An 11,022-nucleotide genomic window follows, 5' to 3' on the forward strand; every position below is an offset into this window, starting at 1 on the left:
CTACTCTTTTATTTGTATTTTGAGAAACTTAAAAAGAAAGAAAATTGCTGAGAATTGTAGAGCAGACATCCAGACTGAGACATTTATATTTCATATTTGCTTCCAGTCTATTTTTCTAAAAAACCAATAGTAACAAATGCAGCTCAGGCTGAGCTATATCCCAGTACCAAGAATCAGCTTCACATGAATCAGAGATTTTACCCAGCATCATGCTGTAGTAGCAATTTCAAAGAGATGATTCATCAAAAGACTCAGACAAAGCATACAGAAACCTAAGAAGTCTCACATGACTCTTCAGATTCTTCCTGCTTAAGACGCTTATCCTCTCTTATAGACTAAATTATGTCTCTTTGAAATTCATAAATTGAACTCCTAACCTCCAGTAAATCAAAATGTGATTGTCCTTGGAGCTAAGGCCTTTAAAGAGGTAATTAAGGTAGAATAAGTTACATTGGGTGGACCCAAATATGCCTGGTATCCCTATAAAAAGAGGAGTTTAGACGGAAAACACAGACCTAGGAATGACCATGTGAGTGAACAGAAAGAGGTAGCTATAAACCAAGGAGAGAGGCTTCAGAGAAAATCAACCCCACCAGCATCTCAACTTTGGATTTTCAGCCTCTAGAACTGTTAAAAAAAAAAAAAAAAAGAATATATTCGTGCTGTTTAAGCCATCCATTCAGTGTTAGTCATTATGACAACCCTAGCAAACTAACATACCTTCTGGCCCACAATTTTAGTTGAAATCTCAGATCACCTAATAGACTTTATTTTATATCTTAGAGATTTCTTAGCTATGGAACCGTGCTTCCTGGATTTATTTGCCAATCCTTTGGCCAAATATATCCTGCTAAATGCATTTGATTGATAAATCCTCTTTCTTTTACCTAATATTTATCTATTTTCCAAAGGGCCATGATAAGGAGATTCACCTAATATTTTCTTTCTCCTCCAAATGCGTTCCTGTATAAAAAGAAGTAATGGAGCCTGCCTGAGCTGCTTTTCTTTCCTTCCATAGCTAAAGTGTTCTTTAATTTTTACCTACAGCTAGATTCTGTGTGTGCTCCCCACATCCTGCCATTTAAGAGACAAGCACTCCCATGATTTTGATGTGTGCCCTCAGTCCATTATATCTATCTGTAGTCATAGCTGTATTCTTTACATATTATATCATAGCAAACAAAATATGGTAGTATTTTGTGTTTTAATTTATATAAAAGATGTTAATTGCACTCGTTTTTTTCTGAACTACCCTTTTTATTCTGTTTTATGTTAACCTGTCTTCCCATTTCTATTTCCTCTTGGACCAGTCAGAAGCAATGCAAAATGAATTCACTGGAAATAAACCAGGTAACTCATGTAATTGCTAAGAAAGCTGGAATTCAGGCAGTTGACAAGGCACAGTATAGTCTGGAGTACTAGAGTCATATTCAAAGTCACAGCATGATAGTCTGGCTAGAATAGAGAGTCTGAATAGAATAGATGTCTCCACTCAATTCCACCCTGCTGGACTCCTGTCCTGCAGTGAGGGATTGGTACCAGCCTAAATCACAGTCAAAAGGGCAGAGGGACTAACTTGAAGGGGCTACTGCTGACAATTAAGATTCTAATCATTAAATTAGGATGAAGACAGTGGTAGATTGAGCCACATCAAATAGGTAAATATTTAAAATAGTGTTTTTGAATAATCTTATTAAGTCCTGTTATGCTAGGACTTCAGTTTGTTATTCTAAAAATCAAGCAAGTACCTTACCTTCCATATAAACTGTGCTCAGGATAACAAAATAGCTGATGAAAAAAAAATGTCTGTCTCAGTCATCTTTTTGTTGCTATAACAGAATACCTGAAATGGAGTAATTTCTAATGGAAATAAATTGATTTTGGCTCAAGATTTTGGAGGCTGGGAAGGTGGTGTATCTGACAAAGGCATCAAACTGCTTCTACTCATTAAGGAAAGCAGAAAGAAGTGTACAAATTGGAGAGAGAAACAGACATGAGGGGCAGCCTCACTTTATAACAACCAGTCTCACAGTAACTAATCCAGTCCTACAAGAGTTGAGAGCTCATTCCTAGAAAAAGGCATTGTCCCTCTTAACAGCCTCATCACCTCTTAAAGGCCACAATGGCAACCAAATTTCATCATGAGTTTGGGAGGGGACTTATCTATACCATTGAATATATTTCTTTAAATTTTCACTGTTTTCAATTCCCAATTAAGAGTGGGTTTAAGCTACTGCTAACATATCATAGCAAACAAAATATGGTAGTATTTTTAATTTGAATTTATATAAAAGATGTTATATTGCACTCATTTTTCTGAACTACCCTTTTTGCTCTGTCTTATGTTAAATGGCTGCTAAAAACATTAGGCAAGAAAATAATGGGGAAATGACTTAATATGTTCAAACTGCTGTAAAAAATTATCATAAACTGGTCAGCTTAAGCAACAGGCATTTATTCCTCACAGTTCTAAAAGAAAAAAAAAAGCCCAAAATTGGGGTCGTGGCAAGTTTTAGTTCTTGGTGAGGGTCCTTTTCCTGATTTCATAAAGAAGGGCTCTAATCTCATCACCTCTACCTTCTTGGCCTAACCTCCAAAGATCCCCTGGAATAGGCAGCTTTTCACAGCTATGGCCCAAGTACCTGACAGTAACAGCTAAGAGGGAGTCAAGTTTATTTTAACTCTCTGTTTCAGAGGTTTAGTCCATGGTCCAACTAGTCCCTTGCTTTGGGTTCAAGGTGAGGGAGCCCATCATGGCAGAAAGGTGTGGCAGAGGAACACTGCTCACCTCATGGAGAGGGAGAAGGGGACACAGAGAAGACATGTTTTCAGGGTTTTCCCCCATGACCCACATCCTCCAGCCCTTCCCCACCTGTCTACAGTTACCACCCAAACTAAGATGGACTGATTAGATTACCGCTTTCACAATCCAAACATTTCACCTCTGAACATTCCTGCATTAAACAGGAGCTTTTGGAAAACACCTCTTATTGAAGCCATAACACCCCTTCAAGAAGTATCATCACACTGAAGATTTGGATTTCAACATATGCATTTGGGGGGTATACAAACTTCAGTCCATAACAGGGAACTTCATAAAATATAAATCTGAGACATCCTGAATTTATCAATTTTAATATCACAAAAAGATATTATTGTGTGTGTGTGTGTGTGTGTGTGTGTATGTAGTATGTGTTTGTTTGTTTATTTATTTATTTGCCAGTATGCTGCAATAGACAACACCAGGAAATTTTCCTGCAAAAATTTTGAGCCTAAATCTAACCAAGCATATTATCTACCTATTTATAAGGGCATACAGGCAATAGAGAAAAATGACATGTAACACCAGAGGATATAATTAGTGAAATTCTCAAGGTAAGAAAGCAAACATCAAAGAAATAAGAAATCATTGCATAATTTAAAAAAATTTATTTACAACAATCAAATGTAGTGTATAAATCATGTTTTGAAATTCTGATTTAAGCCTGGGGCCATAGCTATGCCTGTAATCCCAGTTACTTGGAAGGCTGAAGCAGGAGGATAGTAAGTTCAAGGCCAGCCTGAGCAACTTAGCAAGACCCTGACTCAAATAAAATAAAAAGGACTGAGTCTACAACTCAGTGGTAGAGCACTTGCCTAGCATGTATGAGGCTCTGGGTTTTATTATAAAATTTATTATAAAACAAAATATATTTTATATTATTATAAAATATTATATATTTATATTGTTACAAAATAAAATATACACAAAAATATTATAAAATAAAAAGATTAAATATTGATTTAATCAAACATAGGAAGCTATTCATGAGAGAATTGGGATAATATTAAGTACTGACTGAATAGTCTATAATATTGAGAAATAACTTTTCTTCCTTTTATACTTACAATATTCTTTTTGTTGTTATATTATTTTTAAATCCTCCTGTAGGTGGATGTGGTGGTGCATGCCTGTAATCCCAGCAATTTAAGAGGCAGGATTGCAAATTTGATGCCAGCTTAAGCAACTTAGAATAAAATATTATACTCTGTCCTAAGGACAGAGTAGGGACGAAGAGCAGGAGAAGAAGATCAACATTAATAGGGATGAGAGGTGGGAGGGAAAGGGAGAGAGAAGGGAAATTACATGGAAAGGGATGATGACCCTCAGGGTTATACAAAATTACATACAAGAGGAAGTGAGGGGTAAGGAAATAATAATACAAGTGGAAGAAGCGTTTTACAGTAGAGGGGGTTGAGAGAGAAGAGGGGAGGGGAGGGGAGGGGAGGGGGGATAGTAGAGAATAGGATAGAGAGCAGAATTCATCAGACACTAGAATGGCAATATGTAAATCAATGGAAATGTAATTGATGTAACTGATGTGATTCAGCAATCTGTATACGGGGTAAAAATGGGAGTTCATAACCCTTTTGAATCAAACTGTGAAATATATCAAGTTAGATGTAATGTTTTGAACGACCAACAATAAAAAAAAAGAAAAAAAATATTATAAAAAGGTCTGGAGGTGTGGCTCAATGATACAATGTCCTGGGTTCAACCCCTAGTACAGCCAAAAAGAAAGAAAGGAAGACCCACCTCTCACTGAAATGTTGTAGTTCTTGAAGACTAATAAGGAACTTCGAATATCTGACCAACTGCATTTACAGTCCCTTTGCTGTGTCCCTTCCCCTTGGATCACCCTCCCCTTTTTGGTACCAATTCCCCTTCCTTTTTAAGTACCCAGGGGTGCTTAACCACTCAGTGCTTAGCCACTGAGCCACAGTCCCTGCCCTTTTTATTTTTCATTTTGCAACAGGGTCTCATTAAGTTGCTGAAGCTAGCCACATGTTTGCAGTCTTCTTGTCTCAGATTCCAGAATTAGGGGCTTTGCAAGCATGCACTACCAGGCCCAGTCCTTTATTTTAAATAGGTATGTCTATACTTATTCATTTCCCTGCTCCACTATTGTATTCTGCAGGGAAGCCAATAACTTGTCTCTTTGATTTCATGAATCAGTGGATCTAAAGGAAATATACTCAATGAACTGGATGAAAAACTTCATCCAAGAAGCCTATTTCATAATCTGCATCTAATATAGAGAATGATATTCTGGACTTGATGCTCTTATGGCATGAGATCTCTGGGGACTTGAGAGCATATGAATGACTTTTGCATATAAAGGGAACTTGGATCATTAACACCCAGAGGCAGATGGTGTCAGGCTGACTCTAAGATGACCTCAAAAGACCCTTACTTCAGGGTGTTTATGCCTTTGTGTAATTCTTTCCCTTTGAGTGTGAGCTGGTCTGGTGACTTGCTTCTAATCAATAGGATACTACAAAGATAAAGGGTTATTACATCCATAATTAGGTTCCAAATTATTTTAAGCTTTGTCTTGTTGGCTATAGATGTCTATCTATTGTTTTCCCAGCTTACATGCTTTGATGAAGTCAGCAGTCCTTTGGAAATAGGCATGGGACAAGCAGCCTGGGGCAGCTCCCAGACAATAGCCAGCATTGCACTGGAACCTTTAGTCCTACTGTCACCAAGCAGGCATCCAAGCAGTTCCCTCAAGAGGAAAATGGGACCTCACCTCAATGAGGGCAGGCTTTTCAAATTGTTGCTGAAAATTATTCCAGGACATGCCAAAAGCAAACACAAGCAAAGATTTAAGGACAGCCAAGATATATACATCCCAAAAGCAGAGTATGAGTAGCCCTTGTCTCTCAGGAAAGAGAAGATGCATGACACATTCAGGATTGTGCTTTCTGATGATATACATGATTCTCTTGGAAAGAAATGTGCAGCTTCTCTGGCAAGCTCCTTTGAAACTCAAATTCCATAGTAATCATTTGATATTTGGGTACGGAATGTTTATTTTTGGCTAAACAGTATAGAAGTAAATCATCTGTGGATCATTGTAGAAGTCTGAATCTGGTGAGATTTAAATTGATTATTTTGTTGTCGTCTTTATTGTTTTATTTTTTTAAGAAAAAAAATAATGGATTGGGTATGTAGCTCAATGGTACCTATCCTGCCCCATTCAATAATCAGTATCAACAACAACAATAAAGGTCTTGTGAAGTTAATAAACTTCTAATTTCTACTCTGACCTTGCCTCGGCGTCCTTCTCTGGTGTTATTCTTCAACATCGGGGAAGCAAGGACTCGTCACGGGTCAACAGCGGTAACAATTGTATATCCTCTTCTGAGAAATATCTGTTCAAGTCCTTGGCCCATTTATTGATTGGGTTATTTATTTTTTCTTTGGTGCTTAGGTTTTTGAGTTCTTTATATATCCTAGAGATTCTTGCATCAAAGGAGTCTTATTAAGGAAGTTGGGGCCTAATCCCACATGATGGAGATTAGGGCCTACTTTTTCTTCTATTAGAAGTAAGGTCTCTGGTTTTATTTCTAAGTCCTTGATCCATTTTGAGTTGAGTTTTGTGCATAGTGAGAGATAGGGATTTAATTTCATTTTGTTGCATATGGATTTCCAGTTTTCCTACCACCATTTTTTGAAGAGGGTATCTTTTCTCCAATGTATGTTTTTGGTGCCTTCATCTAATATAATTATAATTTTGTGGGTTAGTCTCTGTGTCCTCTATTCTGTACTCATTGGTCTACCAGTCTGTTTTGGTGCCAATATCATGCTGTTTTTGTTACTATTGCTCTGAAGTATAGTTTAATGTCTGGTATAGCGATGCTACCTGCTTCACTCTTCTTGCTAAGGATTGCTTTAACTATTCTGGGTCTCTTATTTTTCCAGATGAATTTTATGATTGCTTTTTCTATTTCTATGAGGAATGTCATTGGGATTTTGATTGGAATTGCATTAAATCTGTATAGTGCTTTTGGAAGTATGGTCATTTTGACAATATTAATTCTGCTTATCCAAGAGCAAGGTAGATCTTTCCATCTTCTAAGGTCTTCTTTGACTTCTTTCTTCAGTGTTCTGTAGTTTTCATTGTAGAGGTCTTTCACCTCTTTTGTTAGGTTGATTCCCAATTATTATTATTTTTTTGAGGCTATTGTAAATGGAGTAGTTTTCCTTGTTTCCATTTCTGCTGATTTGTCACTAATGTACAGAAATGCCTTTGACTTATGAATGTTGATTTTGTATCCTACTACTTTGCTGGATTCATTTACTAGTTCTAGAAGTTTTCTGGTAGAACTTTTATGGTCTTCTAGGTTTAGAATCATATCATCAGCAAAAAGATACAGAGATTAAAAAAAAACAGTGATAAGACTTGGTCTAAGATAGTGCCAAAAAAACCTATAAATATTGTGAGAAACTGTGGATCAGGGCTCAGAATTTGGAGTTTTGTTTTCCTGTGGGCCCACTGACATAAAATAAAGTTTGGAGTTCTTCTCCTCTGAGTGCTGCTTGCTGCTTCTTGACCAGTTTGTTTCCTGAACTAAGTTGCTGAGGCTAGCCTGGAACTGAGATCCTCCTGCCTCAGCCTCCCTAATCACTGAGAACACAGGCACATGACACAGCACCTGGCTGGATTACATGTTAGTTCTAGTTGATCTGTTACAAACATACCCTAGAGGTTTTGCACAACTAAAGGCATGAGCAAGACTGGTCATGCTCATAGATCCAGATCTGCCTCTACTTAAGGATCTTTTTTTCTCTCCCCTGAAAGCCTACCTATTTCATAGCCATCCTCCAGGAACTGAGTTCTAAATTCTGCCAACAACCTGAAGGGGCTTGGGCAGATTTTTTCCCCGGAAGAGCTTTTAGATGACCGAGCTCTGGCCAATATCTTTTTTGTTGCCCTTTGAGATACTCTGAAACAAAGGATCCAGCAAAGGAACACTTAGACTCCTTACCACAGACATTGTGCAATAATAAGTGTATGTTATTCTAAGCTATTAATTCCATATATCTGTTAAGCATTTATAGATAGTTAATATACCCAGTAACTGATTTATACCTTATAACAACCCTTTGAGGTACATGCTAATGGATGATCCAGTTTTACTAATGAAGAAACTTAGACACAGGCATTGGTAACTTGCCTAAAACGTGGCTCCTCTACACCAGTAGGAGAGGGTCTTTTTCTCTACTCACAATGTTAGTGTGAGTAACACCAAACAGTTGTCAAACTAAAATGAGAGGCAGAGTGACAACTATCTTTGTCTTTAAGGAAGAGTTTGTTAAACTTTCAATCAGGTCAAAAGACAAACTTGACTTGATCAAACTAAAAAACCTTTCGTTCCCTGATTCCCCCTAAGGTTTGCCCCACCTTGAGCACACAAACATGAAGCATTATCTGCTGAATGACCCCTCAGGAGACTTGACCAACCTTGGGGAAAGAGCATACCCTGGTCAACTGCCCCATCGTGGCTGTCACCTCTCATTCCATTCTCCTGCCCTTGGTTCTCTGTAGCCTTGTTTACCCAAAAGTCCATTTCTCCCTGACCTCTGGGATGCAAAACTCAAAGTCAGAAATTTCTCCCTATTGCAATAATTCTTTTGGATTAGCCTCTCCTTACTTAAGTCTATGTTGTTGTTGTTGTTGTTTTAATTTGACATTACTAATAGCTTTAAAACTGTCTAGACCTTTTAACCAAATAATTCTAAAAATTCAACCATAGGGAATAATTTTATGGACATGTAGTTTTTTTTTAGACAAAGAATGTTCACGATACTTTATTTATAATGATATTTTTTTAAAAAAACTGGAAGTTCAACAAAAATCTCCCCAAACAAAAAGGTTAAACAAATTATGCAGTTATTTTTTTTTTAATATTTATTTCTTAGTTTTTCGGCAGACCCAACATCTTTATTTTGTATGTGGTGCTGAGGATCGAACCCGGGCCGCATGCATGCCAGGCGAGCGCGCTACCGCTTGAGCCACATCCCCAGCCCCAATTATGCAGTTATTAAAATTATGTTTTCAAATCCTAAATAGTTCTTCTTGTTTATTTGTTTTGAACTGGGGATTTAACCCAGAGGTGGTTACCACCGAGTAACATTTCCAGCCATTTTTGTTTTAGTCTTTCACACAGGGTCTCACTACGTTGCTTAGCCTAAAGTGCTGAGGCTAGCCTCAAACTTGTGATCATTCTGTCCCAACCTGCTGATCCCTTGGGATTACAGGCATGTGCCACCACACCCAGTTCCTCAATAGATCTTGAGAGTATTCCTAACATGCTAGGTCAAACCATACCAAGATGTAAAATGTATAAAATGTAAAAAAATCTAATGTCCGTTTGTTTTATTACCAGCTTAAAAATAAAAGCAATAAACATATGAAGAAATATATTAAAATAAGTATTTCAAAGTGTTAATATTATGTAATGTTTGATGGGATGACTAAATTTCATATAAAATAAATGTATTTTATATTTTTTCTATAGTAAGTGTTTTTTTAATTATCCAAAGACGAGAAGATATTTTTGATGATATCATTCCAAACATAACAAAATAAGAAATTGTCTCTGGCAGTAAGAGTTAACTTTTCCACAAGTTTCTTTCACACTCTCATCTGGATATAGATTTTTACTTCTGAGAGTGCCTGGCCCTTTGCCTTCCATGACTGTTTTTTACTTTTTATATTATCCATGTCCTTACCTGCCTTTAATCTATTACCTCCTGTTAGGTTGAAAACTCAGGAGGTACAAATTGTACTTTAAATACCTTAGTAACTCTGGGAATAGTACAATATCTTGCACTAAGTAGATGTTTGTCAATTTTAATCACACCTTTTAGAATTTATATTTGTGCATTCTATCTGGTTTGAATTTATTTTAATTTTATTTTTACTTTAGAATTTTTTCATAAAAAATTCAATAAAATTCCTTCAATATTCAAAAGATCAAATAGCACTTGGCTTAATAGGTTAGTCTAAACCACAGCAAGGTTTACCCTAAATATACTATGTTTTTCCTATATATACATTCATACAAATTTAATGCCTTTTCCCTCTTAACTAAACACTAAATTCACTGGAGCTACAACTATTTTTGTAGTTTGAGGTATGACAGCAAAACTCGCATAGATTTCTTTTTCCTTCTTCACAATTCCACAGTTAGGAGATTCATTGTCACTGTAGCTCTTAGAAATCTCAGAATATGACTTTTTTTTTTCTTATGAAGTTGAAAACTTTTACCTTTTCACTTAAAGGAAGAACTTTATGGCTTCTCTTTGGCATATCTGAATTGCCAGCATCTTTGATTTTGTACTTTGTGGTCATTATTAAGTAAAAACAAAACAAAACAAAAACAACCCGGGGTGGGGGTACTGGATTGCAGGCACTGCTATAGAGTGAAAACTGATCTGTGAACTGAAGCAGTGACTAGATGGCTAAGGGGCTGGCAGGGGTGGATATACTGGACAAATCGATGATTCTTGTCATGGGCGGGGGGTGGGGTGGGCGAGCAGGACAGCATGAGGCTTTATCATACTATTCAGAACTCAGAATGACAGCCAATTTAAAACTTAGGAATTATTTATTTTGGGAATTGTCCATTTCATATTTTTGGACCTCTGTTTATCACAGATAACTGAAACTGCAGAACGCAGAGCCATAGGTAAGGAGAGACTACTGTATCCTTGTGGTCATGGGTACAATTGTGAAAGCATTAATAATTATTTTGGCCTTCTCCCATCACCATTGGGAATCACTTTCCTTCATATCTGGGAAGCATTGGCAAGCCCAAAATGTTTTCCACCTACCTATAACCAAACCAGTGTTTCTACTAGGATGAAAATCAGAATTTGGGCATAATACAGAATATCACCAGGTGTGATAAAGATCCAGTCCCCTCAGAGATATTCACCTTTTATCTAAACATCAATACGTGGCCGAGTTCAAGTTCTAACAATGAAATAAATGACAAGTGCAGTTTTTTGGAGACAGGTGACCCTGCTCTGTGCCCTCATCGTTGATTTCTATGGCTTTTCACAAGGTCTGCATGATATGACAAATTTAATCCTTTGAGAAGAGATTTGGGTGTGGGAAAGGTGATGTAAAAACCAAGTGGCACCTCGTACACAACCTGGTATGTCAAAACTGCTCAATGAACACTAAC

This window comes from Ictidomys tridecemlineatus, chromosome 1, assembly GCF_052094955.1.
Source record: "Ictidomys tridecemlineatus isolate mIctTri1 chromosome 1, mIctTri1.hap1, whole genome shotgun sequence".
NCBI classification, from domain to species: domain Eukaryota; kingdom Metazoa; phylum Chordata; class Mammalia; order Rodentia; family Sciuridae; genus Ictidomys; species Ictidomys tridecemlineatus.